Genomic DNA, 15458 nt, shown 5'->3' with positions numbered 1-15458 from the left:
ATAGCAACCCCTGGAAGAAGCCCTTGAAAGAAACTCTTATGAGAAGTTTCTGGAAGAAGTCTCTGGAGAAGCCTTTCCTGGCCCACTGATGGGTCTGGTAGTTTGAATGGATGACCCCCAATATATTCAGGATTTCATTGAAGTTTTTAATTTAGATCTCCAGCCACCTGGCTAGAGGAAGTGACACTGGGTGGATCCTAGGGTGGAGCCCTAAGGTGTGGGTGGGGGTGGATTTGGAATTCCAGTCTAAAGATATGCAAAGTGCCTGAGCTTAGCCTGGAGTTCCAAAAGTGCCCTTGCTTGTGCTGGTGTTGATGGCTTTTTCTCTCTCTACTTGGACCTGTGGAAGTGGGGCTAACCTCTTCTACCATTATGGAACTTACCCTGTATCTTCAACAAATTCCCTTCCTCCATAACTGTGTCTGGTCTGAAGTTTCATCTCAGTGACCTGAAGCTGTCTGCTACAAATGGGAATGACTGTAGCTACACAGGCAGAAGGCACTCCAAGTGCAAAGAACATTATTCCAAGCAAATGAGGGAACCCAACAATTATTTCCACTCAGAAGTTGATAATGAATAGTTTATTCATTCATTAAATGTAGGCAAATGAGCAACCAAAGAGAAAGCCGTCTGGCCATACTTTCAATGAATCTGCCCATTTCTGAGTGAAATGTGGGCTGTGCAGATGAAAGGCTAAACTCTAGGAATATATTACCCACTCAGGAAGCCATCCTTCTAGCCTTAATTAAAGAAAACCAACTCCATTTAATTTTCATCATCATTTGTTGCAAGTGGGAGGAACTTAAATACACACTCGCCAGGCAGACTGGGCTGAGCTGGGTTGGGCTTAGAGGCCAGGGAACTTTACAAATCTGTCTGAAATATTGTACCCTGTGTCTTCAACAAGATGTAACCCCAGAGATGGCCAAGATGCTCTTTCAGGACATCAAACTCTCTTGACAACACTTTGGCAATCCATTAACTCACGTGGTTAACTCACACTGACTAGCACATCCAGTCTTTGCACATTTACTGAAAGATAACTATGGGCTGGGTACTGTACCATGGACATAAAAATGGGTTTGGTTTGAAACAAACATGAAAAGAGGGGAATCATATGGGTAGAGAGGAATAGAATGGAGGAAGAGAAAAAGAGAGAGAAGGACTGAGGAGATGAGAGACAGCTATCTTGTATTTCTTTCTAATTTTGTGGGCTCCTCCCTCATCTCTCTTGAATCACCCCAATGCCGTCACACTACACATTAATGCTTAATAGATTTTGGAGAAAACATGCGACAGAAGTCTACGCTGTTGGAAGTCAGGGTAGTGGGGCTAGGCAGATGGTTTAGTGGGTCCAGTGCTTGCTGCACAGGCATGAGGCCCTGAGTTTGGCTTCTCAGCACCAACAAAAATTCTGGATGTGTTGGCACATGATAGTATTGGGGAGGCAGATCTCGGGCCTTGCTGATCAGCTAGTGTAGCCAAATTGTGTGCTGCAGGTTCAGTGAGAAATCCTGTCTTGAGCAGTAAGGTAGAGAGTGATTATGGGAAACACCTGATGCTGACTGCTGAGCTCCACACACAGGTGCACAGCCCCCACACCCACATGAGCACCCCCCACATGAGCACACATACATGTACATGCATATCCCATACATACACAAAAGAAAGTTGGGGTTGTGGAAATGGCTGGGAGCCCTAATTTTATAGGGCCTGGAGGATTTCTGGGGCTACAGTAATCCTCCGTGTCTTAGTCTGGGTTCTGGTTTTGCAGGTGATTACATTTGTGAAAATTCATCCTGCTGTGAGCTTCACATGAATGCCCTTTTGTATAATTAAGTAAAAAAAAAAAAATTTAAGGGGAAAAAAAGTTCACTCACTTTGTGCCATAGCCAACACTGATTAGATGCCTGCTCAGTTCCAGACACTCCTAGGATCTGAGGAGACCCTGCTCCAGGGGACCCCACAGTCTGAAGAAAATAACTGACTTTCTCTTTTCTCTCTCTTTTGCACAGAGTTCTAAGTGGCAGATAAGATCAGGGGAAACTTTTCTGTTAGCAGTGGCTGTGATTTTAATTAGTATCGAACTAGGAAACCCTACATCAGAGAGTCCTTTTCTTGTCTTACAGCCGAGCAGTAGAGATTTCTGTTTATAATGAACTCTAAACTCCAAGCTACCGCAGCCCATGCATGATCCCTTTTAAGACCTTCTCAAACTTATTTTCAAACAAGACAAGAAGCATTCATTTGATATAATTGCTGTGAAAGGGGGAAAAAAAATCCATCATTAGGAAACCTGTAGCTGCCTTCAGGAACTCAGAATATAATGTTCGAGAGCAAAGGGGCAGGGGCATTGCTCTGCTGCCCATGGATGGTCTCGCCCAGGAGGACACTCCCCACTCTGCCTGCCCTCTTCAGCTGCCAGGGGAATGGACCCGCAGAGCACAATACTGCCCAGCCATTTAAATAAAAGACCATTCATGACTTCTGCTGTGATTTGGAGAAAACAGTATGTCTTGTCATTCCATCCATTATAATCCTGTAATTTGCAAAATGCAGGAGGCATTAAAGCATGGAGAATATCACCTTCTCATGCCAAAGATGGGCAAGAGAATTAACGAGATCATTAAAGCCACTCTCAGGAAAAATAGAAACACAGATGGGAAGTGGTGGCAGCGCTGGCCAGTCTGTTCTGGGGAACTCATTAGTCACTCAGCCTATCCCTCCAGCCCAGAGCTCTGGCTGGCTTGGGAAACCCATTGGTAGGTTAAGAGGCACCATCAGAACACCGCCATGTGCCTGGCACCAGGCAGGCACCATGGTGGTGCAACATGTTATGAAATATCATGTGTTTGTCAAAGAGCTTATGGTCTCCTTTTGAAAGGCAGTCAGATATCTTGACTTTCCCCATCACCAGGTAAAACAAAACATATACCATGGGGCCAGGTCTGTCTGACCAGTATTTATAATTAAAAATAGAGGGTCTACATATATTACATTCCCTCTCTCTAAATAGAAGAAAAAAGAAAAAGAAACAAAAAAAAATGGGTTATTTCATTTATCTGGTGCTAACTTTACTCTCTGTTGGAGAATTTGCTTCTCGTTTTCAGATAGACACAGATTCTAAGGAGAGAATCATCCCATCATACCTCAAAAGGGCCCCAGCTGAAACTAAGAATAATTGGGGAAACAAGCAAAAGTGCTGTTTTCTTGGAGACATGGGCCCCTGAGACCTCATCATTGAAGCAGACTTAAAATGAACCCAACATGGCTCAGGGAAATTTGCAGCAGGCGAGGCAGGGGGCGGGGAGAATATCAGAGCCACACATTGGGTCATGATACACAGAGACATTGCCTCCTTCTCATAACTGATGGCTAACCCCACAATGCATGACCCATATTCCCCAACAAGGAGGGTCCCTGCAGGTGGGGAAGGTCAGGGAGCAACCTAACAATGGTACAAACTTGACTGTATTCATTGAGTACAAAACTAATTTAAAAAAATAGGATGGACATATTTAGTTCACACAGGATAGCAAGACAAGAAGTTACAGTCATAGAGGAAGGGATATATAAACTCAGTAGATCCTCAAGACAACTGTTTAAAAATACATAGTTAGGGAGGTGGTACAGTTAGTAAAGTGTTTGCTCTGCAAGTATGAGCACCTGAGTTCAGGTGTCCAGCACCCTGGTGTGGTAGCAAACCTCATGCCTGTAATCCCAGTGCTAGGAATGTGGAGACAGAAGGATCCCTCAGTTTTTTGTTTTTTTTTTTTTTGGCTAATGAGTCTAGTTGAACCAGTCAAGTTCCAGGTTCAGTGAGAGACCCTGTCTCATTAAAAAAAAAAAAAAATGGAGAGAGATTGAGGAAAATACCTAGCATCTACTTCTGGTCTCCACATGCATGTGCACCCACACACATGCTTATGCTTTCACATGTGCTCATGTGCCCACACACATACACATAAACGACACATACATTATCTATTATCTGTCTATCATATATCTTAGTGTAACCCCCAATGTGCAAATGGAGAAATTGAGGCTTCCAATATATACATATACATATACATATATATGGCATATAGAATGTCCAGGCTCCCACAAGAGGGGCAAGGATAAGTCAGGTTGTAATTAAGATGCCTCCCCAAATTTCATACTCTAGCACTAGTTCTTGTATAAGACATACTTTGCCCAACAGGAAATAAGTCTTATGATCAAGCATTTTAATATTGTTATGAGAAAAGAATGCCTGGTATGGTGGCACACGCCTTTAATCCCAGCACTCAGAGGCAAAGGTAAGAGGATGACTTTAAGTTCGAGGCCAGCCTGAGACTCCATAGTGAATTCCAGGTCCACCTGGGCTAGAGCAAGATTCTAGCTTGAAAAGAACCAATAGCAGCGGCAACAACAAAAAGACATATAACTAGCATGATTGTGTGTGTGTGTGTGCACGCACACGTGTATGCATGCACACACGTGCTTACAGATGTGCTCCATGCACCTGTACGCAGAGGCCAGAGAATGTGGAGTATCCTTCTCTTACTCCCTTGAGGCAGTCTCTTCCTCAAGCTGGAACCGCTGTCCATCAGACAGTCCCTGCAGCTCTGTGGTGTTCCCCCACTGCGGTTACGGACACGAGTGGACACACTCAGCTCTTTACCCAGGTCCTGGGAAGTCAAATGCAAGGGTTGCCTGAGAGGACCTCATGCCTAAACAGCAAGCACTCTTAACACGGAGCCTCCTCTCCAGCCCCGAAACGCTGGTTTCACTAGTCTTGCTGCTTTAGAAGAGGCCAAAGCACTTAAGACCATTTCTACTTTAGAGGGGTGTGCTGAAGTCATCGTGAAGACGGTAAGTGTTTATGAAGCCACTCCCCATGTCCCTGGGGATCTGAGAATGTCTTACGGGGCTGGGACAGAATTGCAGTGGTTGCCAGGGAGGACGCATCCTGGCTGACTGAGCTAGGGGAGATGCCAGTTTGCGGGGTGGGAGTGGAATGTGCGTCTGTAGGGAAGGGCAGGCACTGTGTCCACTGGGGTTGCTGGGCAACAGTATTAAACATCCAACACTCATGATTTATTATCAAACCGAGGGGACAATGACATCCAAATATTGTCTGACAGCTTATAGCCAGGAGAAGGTATGACCCCTGAGAATGGGCTGTCACCTAGGACCACCTAGTGGCAGTTCAGTTGGCCTTGAGTTGGCTACCTGCTCTGCTCTTGCAGGGGTGGAAGGCAGACCCCAGCCTGCTTGGCCAGGCTTCCTTGGAAGTGAGATGTCTGGCTTGTGAGGACACACAGGATCAAGGGGAGATGGGTTGGGAAGGTGGAGGGAAAGAAAGAGAGGCTAAATGAGGACAGTCAGAGGGAGGAAAGGAAAAAGGAAGAGGAAAGAAGGAAGGAGAGAGGAAAGGAGAAAGGGAAAAAGGGAGAAGGGAGAAAGAAAGGGAGAGAGGGAGGAAAGGTTGGAAGAGAGGAATAAAGGGCGGGAGGGGGGAGGGGGGAGGGCCAGACCGTCCAGGTGTCTCCTCTCCACTACCAGCCTCACTCAGTTTCCCCTGCTCCCCTCCCCACACTGAACCTTAGAGGGTCCCTCTGGATAACACGTGCATCTTCTCTTCTAACTTTAGTTTTGATATTTTAATTCATTGCATTTTCATCAGGACCTCTTTCCCTTTAAGGCGCTGTAATTAATGGACCAGTCTAATTTCCTCTGAGACAACATTCTTAATTGCCGTAATTCTCACTTATGTCTCTCAGGCATCCCTGTTGGCGTTGATTCATTTGCATTCCGCATTCCCGAGCTCTTCAATTATAAATACACTGTCAATATACGGGAGACAGTTTTCCCTCCATCCGCCACCGTGCCGCGTGGCGCGCCAGCTCCTGGGCGTTGCCTACCTTTTAACGTCTCATTTATAATTGAAAATCTCTCAGTCTTGATGCATAGTGGAATTTTTATGAACTTCTGCAGAGAATGAGCTGCAATTTTTAAGTGAGAACTGTTTGGATAATTATTTTAATGAGGGGATTTCAAGTTGTGTCGACTTCCTTTTCTGAAGATCGGATTTACAGAATAAGACCTGAGCAGCCAACAGGAAGGTGTCCTCGTCACCTGGGAAAATGACAGAGATGGAACAGGACCGAGCCATGGCGCCTGCCCCAGCCTTCAGGGCTTCCTCATTTGTACAGTTTTTGTTTTTAAAGGCTTAAATGTACTTTAATAAGGTAATGCTGCGTTACTGCTCAGTTTCTCAGAAAAACTCCAAATGTAAGGTATCAGGGACAAATCAAACATGGTACACCAATAAAAAGAACTGCACAGCATAACTATCTAAGATAGGCAAGGCTAATAGCTACTGTCAGACCTTCAGTATACAGCAACCCTGCTCCCAAGATTGTACTAGGCCTATCAAGAAAAGCTGCGATCAGCAACATCATAGACACAAAAGGGTCGTTCTTGGTTGTTTATCACCCAAGAAAAAGAGGCAAGTTAACACAAGATTTTTTTTTTAATTATTATTTATTTATTTGAGAGCGACAGACACAGAGAGAAAGACAGATAGAGGGAGAGAGAGAGAATGGGCGAGCCAGGGCTTCCAGCCTCTGCAAACGAACTCCAGACGCGTGCGCCCCCTTGTGCATCTGGCTAACGTGGGACCTGGGGAACCGAGCCTCGAACCGGGGTCCTTAGGCTTCACAGGCAAGCGCTTAACCGCTAAGCTATCTCTCCAGCCCACAAGATTTTTTTTTTTTTTTTAAGATATACTAAAATGAAAATCTAAGAGAAAATGTCTTCCTTAGGCCATGAAGGGGAAACATGGGAGACAACAGACCATGTGTGCTGTGACCTCTGTGGACAGTTGTCTGAATTCTCACCTGGGAGCAAACGGAGGAATGGGGCTAGGTGATGGGGAGATGTTGATTTTGTGCCTTATGTGGCAGTGTCTCTGGGGCTCAGGGGTATAAAGACAGAAAAGCGATTAAAACATGGTGGACAAAACAAGGAAAGATTACGATTACTGGGGTTCTGAGTCCACTTTCCCATGGTTCCCCAGCCCCTCAGCAACCATGAAACTTCAGGAATGCACCACACAGAACTGATTGAACAGTATAGTACACCACACAGACCTTGGCTTGTTACATACCACCCTCCCTTGCCCTCTGCCTCCAAGCATGCTCCCTAGAGTAATACAGGCAGGGAAGACTTATCTATTGGGAGGAATCCCTGACATTTTTCCAGGGTAGAATTCTGGCTAATCCAAAATGGGTCCTTCTTTTAAGGGTTGTGGGAATCTAGACACTGCAACTTTATTAGTATCTGCAGTTTTAAAGAATGTTATTGGGGCTGGAGAGATGGCTTAGCGGTTAAGCGCTTGCCTGTGAAGCCTAAGGACCCGGTTCGAGGCTCAATTCCCCAGGTCCCACGTTAGCCAGATGCACAAGGGGGCGCACGCGTCTGGAGTTCATTTGCAGAGGCTGGAAGCCCTGGCGCGCCCATTCTCTGTCTCTCTCTATCTGCCTCTTTCTCTCTATGTCACTCTCAAATAAAATAAATAAAAATTAAAAAAAAATTAAAGAATGTTATCTAGTAATTTTGAGTCTAGCTTTTAGCTCTTCCTGCCCTTCCTCTTCATATCTACCTAGTTACAAGAAGGCTTATGCTTGCTTTTACAGATTTTATTACATCTGATCTTGTATAACACCCTCCCCCCTCTTAAGGAATGGATGAAATCCTTGTGGAAAAGCAAGATTAAAACCAAAATAAATCAGGAGACAACCGTGAAGGCTCCTAGACAAGGTGTGTAACAACTGGGCCACCTTATAGGCACTTATAGGCAACAGGAAAAAGGCTAGGTCGTAATCCCAGCTAATGAACACAGTGTCCTTTCTATAAACAGTGTGGCCTTGGGCAATTTATTTCTCTTCTTTGAGTCCTCTTTGGATTAATTTTGAACTGGGGATAATATTCCCAGCTCATAGGGTTGGTTGGAAGGATGAAATGAATGAGAACACACCGTATGTTTGGAATGACGCTTGGCCTCCTTGCCCTGGTGTGTCCTTGATGAATTCCTCCTTCTCCTCTTCCTACGTCTCCTCCTCCTTCATCCTCCCTTCCTCCTCTTCCTTCCCTGCCATCTCCCTTTCTACTTCTTTCATCTCCTCCCCTTCTCTCCTCTTCCTCCTTCATACCCCCTTCTTCCTTCTGTATCTCCTCCTTTTCATCTTCCTCTTTTCTCCTCCATTTTCCCCTTTCACCATCTCATTTTCCTCCTCTGCCTTTTCATCCTCCTCCATCTCCTTCTCCTCTTCCTCCACCTCCCCCTTTTCTTCCTCCTCCATCTCTCTCTTAGTCCTCCTCTATCCTCCTCCTCTTCTTTCTCCTCCCTTTCCCTCTTTTCCTCCCGCTCTATCTGTTCTTCTCCTTCCCTTCCTCCACCCCTTACCCCCTTCCTGCCCTGTCATCTCCTTTTCCCTTTCTTCCCTTCCTCCTCTTCCTTTGTCTCTTCTTGCATCTCCTCATCTTCCTTTGTCTCTTCCTGCATCTCCTCATCTTCATCATCCTCCTACATCTCCTCCTTCACCTCCACCATCTCCTCTCCCTCTTCTTCTTCTTCATCTCACTAAGCACAGCAATGGAAGGGAGAAAGACCCACACCTTTCTGTCTCAGTCCCGAAAGTATTCCTCAAAGGGCCAGTCCTAGCACTCAGCCTGACGCTGACACTGATGGCAGCAAAGTCCTGCCCTGCAGATGCCTTTCAGGACGCACCGCCCGTTGTGACTCTCGTACTCAGCACGTTGGAGAACTCTCAGCTTCCCTTGATTCTGCTCTTGTCTTTCCACTCTGATCCTGGATTCTACCCAGACTCACCTCAGGGACATAGAGCAGGGCCATGGTCTCCCTGCAGAACGTCCCACAGAGCTGCCTGCATCCAGCCCTTCTCTCCTGGGTACCCTGCCATGGCAGCACGAGGGGAGGGTTGGTTCCGTGGCCACCTTGGTGCCTGCAAAGTCCTGTTTCATGTGACCTACCATGTTATGATTCCTGATTTGGAAAAATCAAGAATTAACTTTTTATTATATATTATCAGTCTATTTGTGTTCCATGAACAGTTTTTATTTCTCTGCCATCATTATAAGTCTGTTCATTTTATTGCAGTAAGATGCATGTGACAGTTATTACATTCTAAGGGTGCAGCATGATGATGTCACATTTATTCACAGGGCTGTGCGGCCATCACCCACATCTATCTCCAGAACTCTCCTTTTTACACAACTGAAACTGTGTCCCCATCAAAAATCCCCTACGCCTCCACTTCCCCGGCCCTATGCAAATGTCATTCTACCTTATATCTCAACATGCTTACTGTAATCCCACTTAAGTGGCATCATCCAGAGTCTGTCTTTATCACTGCTTTACTGAGTATATAATCTGTCAAGGTTCAGCCATGTCATGCTGTTTGTCAGAATTTCATTCTCTTTAAGGCTGAGTAAGATTCCACTGTATGCACATGCCACATGCCACATTTTTGTTCTCAATTAGTCCCTCGATGACAGCTAGGTTAGCTATGGTGAGTAAAGCTGCCATGCGTGTGGGTGTAAACGTACCTTCAGCTTCTACATTCCATTCTCTTGGCTATGTACTTAGAAGTGGAACTGTTGTGTCATGTGATTGTTCTTTTTTTCTTTTTTTAAGGAACTGCCATGCTGTTTTCCACAGCGATTGTACTGTGTTACATTTCTAACCACAGTGTCATGAGTTCCAGTTACACCACACCCTGGCTAACACTCACCATTTTCTGCCATAGTGAGAGTGGTGACCCTAATGGCAGTGAGATGGCGTCTCAGCCTCACTCTGGGTTTCACTTGTGTTCCCCTGATGGTTAGTGGCGATGTTGCACTTGTGTGCTTACCAGTCATTTTCAGGTCGTCTTTGGGGAAGTGTCTGCTCAGATACTTTGTCCGTTTTCAAACTGGGTTGCTTGGCATGTATAGCAGTTGTGTTCTCCTGGCTGGAACAAAGCACCTGACCATCAAATGGAGGGAAAGGGCTTATTTAAGCTTACAGTCTCAAGAGGAATTTTGATCATGGCAGGGCAGAGGCTGGGTATCACATCTTGCATATATCAGTAACAGGGAAGAGATAGCAAGAGTAAACTAGAACCCAGAAAGTCTGTACTAATAAAGCCCAAGGTCCGCCCCCAGTGACACACCTTCTCTAGCAAGTCTCATCTTCCCCAAAGCTCTACCACCTTTCTAAAGTAGCTCTGGCCAGGGATCAAGTATTCAAAACGTGTGTGGTTATGAGAGACATTTAGCGCTTAACTGCTAAGCCATCTCTCCAGCCCAGATCCTACTCTTGATCAACTCACGTTCTCATCGGATATACAAGCAAATACACAATGGTAATAAAGCATGGGAAACACTATGAGCAGCAAAACTGCAGGACCCCTGAGAGAGCCAGGTACTAGGCAGCAAGTGCTTGTAATTACAGTGCCCTGGAGACACAGGTCCTAGTATCGTTTGCAGAGGCTGGAAGCCCTGGCGCGCCCATTCTCTCTCTCTCTCCCTCTATCTGTCTTTCTCTCTGTGTCTGTCACTCTCAAATAAATAAATAAAAATTTAAAAATATTTAAAAAAAGAGTAGGATCCATGTTTTAATTGTATTTCTGGCACTATTGCGCCTGCAACCCAGGGAAAGTGGTGAATGTCTAATGACTAGCTAGATGTATCACCTGATGCTGTCGTGTTCAGTCTCTCGGCTTTGGTCGGGGGGATGGACCCTTGTTCATGACCTCTTTGAATTCTGTGGCTTATTGATTCTTCCCCACACCACATGGGGTTCTTTTCACAAGCGTGACAGGTTCATCAACTCCTGAGAGGAATGACATGTCTCACTCAGTGATTCCCACCTCCCTGAGAAAGTAAGATACTGGCCAATTTTCTCCGTTTATCTTTCTGCTCTGCCGTGTATTGGGCTACGCTTTGTAGTGAGAGCTCCTCCTGCTCGGAGATGGTGAATGCCCTTGGAGCTAACACCTTGTTATTTGCAAATAAACTTAAAGAGGAAGAAAACTGGCCCAGACCGAAGAGGGATCCAGCGGCAAGATGGAAAACAGCTTTCAAGGTAGCGAGCGAAGGGAATTTATCCAATTTTCAGGTAAGTCTATAAAATTAATAAGTATTCTGACTGAAAAGTATAATTAAACCGCAGTGAATGCAAATGAGGAGGTGAAGCGTCGTGCTAGGGCTGAAAGAGTGCTTTGCAACCAAATGGCCCATACCAAGAAAACAAATCATTAATGAAATCTTCTTTTTCCAGAACATTCTAAGAAATGAAGCCAATTCTGGGTGCTGGGCACACTCATCTTCTCCAGGCTGTGTGAGCAAGGAGAAGCAGGCTCTTTCAGGAAGCTGGAGAAGAGGGGGTGCTTATCACAGCCCTGGGGCCATCTCCAGAGGAGTGTGTGGATGAAGCCACATCCCACCACATGACCAGCATTTTCCATTCTCTGCCACAATCAGTCCTGCATCAGTGGTGAGTCTTGATTTGCTTAGGGGTAATGCATACCAGGAAGCTTACCTGGGCTAGGCTCTTTAAGTTACACTTAAGGCCTATGGCTGAGGAGGTCATAGGCCCTAGTAAGGACGTTACTCCTGTTTTTGGATAAATGGACAAAGTTGTGCATGGTCTTGAAGTTCATTTGAGGTGGCAAGAAGTCCTGGTGCCTTTAAACTAGCTCTCTGCCACTTTTTTTCTAGCTCTCTCTCAATAAACAAATAAATAAAGAGGAAATAAATGAATAATGCTTAGGCTTACTTCAAATGAGGTTTGTCTGTCCAGCTATCTAATACGGTTTGTATCTTATCTTTGTGCATCCCTAGCACCAAGCATGAGACCCTAAGAACTCCATCAGTATTTATGAGATCAATTCCAACTTCCAAGCACAGGAGATAACCTGATGGACAAGACAGAATTGCATTTGCCTTCGTGGTCCAAACACGCTAGTGGGGAGGCTCAGTAAACAAAAGTCCCAGCTATGAGCTTAAAAAGCATGGGGAAGCCACAGAGGAGAAATAAATGTGGCTGTGACTGTGGCACATGGAGGTAATTTAGATAATAGACGAGGGATCAGTGAATGCCCTTTGAGGAAGACACTTAAGCTGAGTCCTTCAAAGCCACAACATGAGAAGGAATTGTATATTTCTAAAAAGTTGGAAAAGGGTCTGGAGACATGGCTCAGGTGGTAAAAGTGCTTGCTATGCAAGCCTGAGTACCAGGGTTCCGAGTGTGGCTGTGTATGCCTGCGCTCCAGTCCTGAGGCGGGTGGAGACAGGAGAATCACTAGGGCTCACTGGTCACCTGGCCAATAAAACACCAGCTCCAGCTGTAGTGAGAGATGTCTTGTTGCCTCAAGGCAGTGGGAAGAGCAACAGTGGGACATCCAGTGTTCTACTCCAGCCTGTACACTCGTGTGCATGGGGTGCATGCATTTGCACACACACTGAGGGGTTCGTAATCCATGTGCATCACTATCTCACACACACTCAGGAAGCTGGAAGAAAGTCGCTCTGACTGTAGTCACTGTGGCTTTTGGGGACGTGGGTGGGCGGAAGTGAGCGAGGGACGCAGGGGCCAAACCAGAGAGGAGTCAGAAGAACATACAAAGGTTTGTTCTTTTCACGCTAATATTGCCCAGTTGTAGGACAAACTGTGTACTTTAATTACATGTCATCAGATGGGTCTAATATACAGGAAAGATTGCTTATTAAATTGTGTCCAATAATACCTTCCCATCACTTGCTGATAGTATTCCTATAACATATCTTGTTCAGAGTGACTCAACAGTAACCTATTTTCCAATGAGCTGTGGCATACAAAGTTTGACTTAGGTGTTAGATTTCAACTTAAAATAATGTTTAGTGGTAAGATACAGCATAATTCTTATGCACTATATCTTGTCTATGAACACACCACATGACATCTGCTCTCTTTGCACATTCTTATGTGTAAAATGCATTCCTGTTGACTGTGGGCACAATGTTGTCCAGCGCAGTCTAGAATTTATTCATCTCACACAGTGAAGACCTTGTGTCCATTGAGTAGCTAATTTCAACTTCATCGTTCCCTCGCCCCTGGCAACCACTGTTCTACTTTCTAATTCCGTGAGCTTGACTGTTTTTGATGACTTAGCTATGTGCAATCAGACAGGATTTATCTCTTGGTGACTGACTTGTGTCCCTAACAAGAACCTTAGGGTTCATCTGTGCTGGATCTGAGGGTGTGGCTCAGTGGCAGTGTGCTTACCAAACATGCATGGGGCTCAACGTTCAAATCCCAATGCCACAATAATTAATAAATAAGTAAGTAAACATTTTTAAAGTCTCACCCACGTCATAGCTGTTTTTTCCTTTTTAAGGGTATAATGAGTTTCACTACATATCTATGCCACATAGGTCTCTATCCATTCATTTTGGGATAGACATTTATGTTTGTCCCATGCTCAGTGGGACATAACTGAAGGCTTCACGAAGCAGGGGTGGTGACAGTGATGGGGTTTAACAGTCCTGCTGGCTAAGATAGGGTACTGGGAGGAAAGCAGAGTCAGATGGAGGGCCCGGATAAGAGTCTAGGGCCAAGATGGCAGGGCTGGAGGCTGGGGAGGCAAGACTTGGTGGCAGGTCATGATGTGCGGACAAGAGAGGGAGGGTTTCTGGCAGACAGGGTCACAGACCTGCTTCCACGTTTGCCACTGTGCACCTTCCAGCTTTCCATGGGGCAGCCAGCCAAGGTCATCTGTCTGCAAACAGCTGACAGATGTCTCAGCCTCAGCAAACCAGCGTGTGGGAGCGAGGTCAAAGGGCAGCCTCTCCTCTAGGAAAGTCGATGAAACTCATAAACCAGAAAAAAGTATATATGAACCCTGCTTACCTTCCATCCCACACATCTGTTTCCACAGAAAGGTGTACACAGCTTTTTCCAGTCAGTAAATCCTATGGGCTGGCGGAACCAAAAGCCATAGGGTAGTTCTAAAATCTGTGTTCCTGTGAAGATATTCTTTTTTTTTAATTTGTTTTTTGTTCGTTTATTTTTATTTATTTATTTGGGGTCAGCAGACAGAGAGAGAGAGAGAGAAAGAGACAGATAGATAGAGAATGGGCAGACCATGGCCTTCAGCCACTGCAAACAAACTCCAGATGCATGCCCCCCTTCTGCATCTGGCTTACATGGGACCTTGGGAATCCAGCCTTGAGGTGGGTCCTTGGGCTTCGTGGGCAAGTGCTTAACAACTAAGCCATCTCTCCAGGCCCTTGGGAAGGTGTTCTGAGCACTGCTCAGTACCTCAGCACCACAGTGCCTGCACAAAAGCTTCAAGTACCATAGTAGTTTCCCCTGCCTCAGACTCAGAGCTCACTGACGCCCCAATGGCAGGCTTCTCCCACGTCAGACCCAGAGCTCACTGACGCCCCAATGGCAGGCTTCTCCCACCTCAGACCCAGAGCTCACTGACGCCCCAATGGCAGGCTTCTCCCACCTCAGACCCAGAGCTCACTGATGCCCCAGTGCCCAGCAGCACTTCTACATGTGCTTATAAATAACTCATGAAGTAAGGAGCTGCTTAATGTCCCATTAGAATGAAGGCGCACACTTGCTCTGCTGGCCTGCTTGCTGAGTACAGACTGTTTAACAACACTAAATGAGTTCACCCTCCAGGGCTTGTGCGCACACCTGACCATTCACAGCACGCTTCCTGTTACTAGAGTGCCTGTGTGCAACAGCCTGTGCCCTCCCTGTGACCAAGTAAATATGCTCATGTCCCATGTCAGCCCTGACACTAACGAGTGATGTGACTTGAACTCAGTTAACTGACCTCTCCATCTCGCCGTTACCTCCAGGGTATGCTGACCCTGGAGTCAGAGCTTTAAATATCTTCTTCCATTTCTTTGCTGGGTGACCTTGGGTAGGTCACTTAACCTCTCTTAAGTCTCTTCCTCTTCCGTAGCTGGAAAATTGCCTCTGTCTCTCCTGGTTGCCGTGAGAATTAGATAATGCATTTTTAAAATAGCTCCGAACTTGGCATTTGATTAGCTACTCAATAACTGTGAAGTGTTCTCATGATTACAGCTGGTTTATCATCTCACGTAATTGTTCCAGGAAAGAACTTCAGTGCATTAAGTAGATGTTCGAATGACAACACCATCAACAACAGGGAGCAGCACCGCGCAGTGCTGACTGCGTGCCGGAGGCAACCCCTGGGCCCAGCTTGCGTAGCTCCCGCCGTTGTCGCAGGAACCTTGAAAACTACCGCGGCCAGCTGAATAGCATCCTCACGTTAACACGAGGAGACTGGCCTAACGCAGCCCGCAATCCACGTTAGACAGTAATGCCTCTGCGCACATCTGACCAACTCTCTTACCTGCAGGCAGAATGCTCAGCCCTGGGAAGGCCA

This window comes from Jaculus jaculus, chromosome 11, assembly GCF_020740685.1.
Source record: "Jaculus jaculus isolate mJacJac1 chromosome 11, mJacJac1.mat.Y.cur, whole genome shotgun sequence".
Classification (NCBI taxonomy): Eukaryota; Metazoa; Chordata; class Mammalia; order Rodentia; family Dipodidae; genus Jaculus; species Jaculus jaculus.
Note: the sequence above shows the minus strand (reverse complement) of the source record.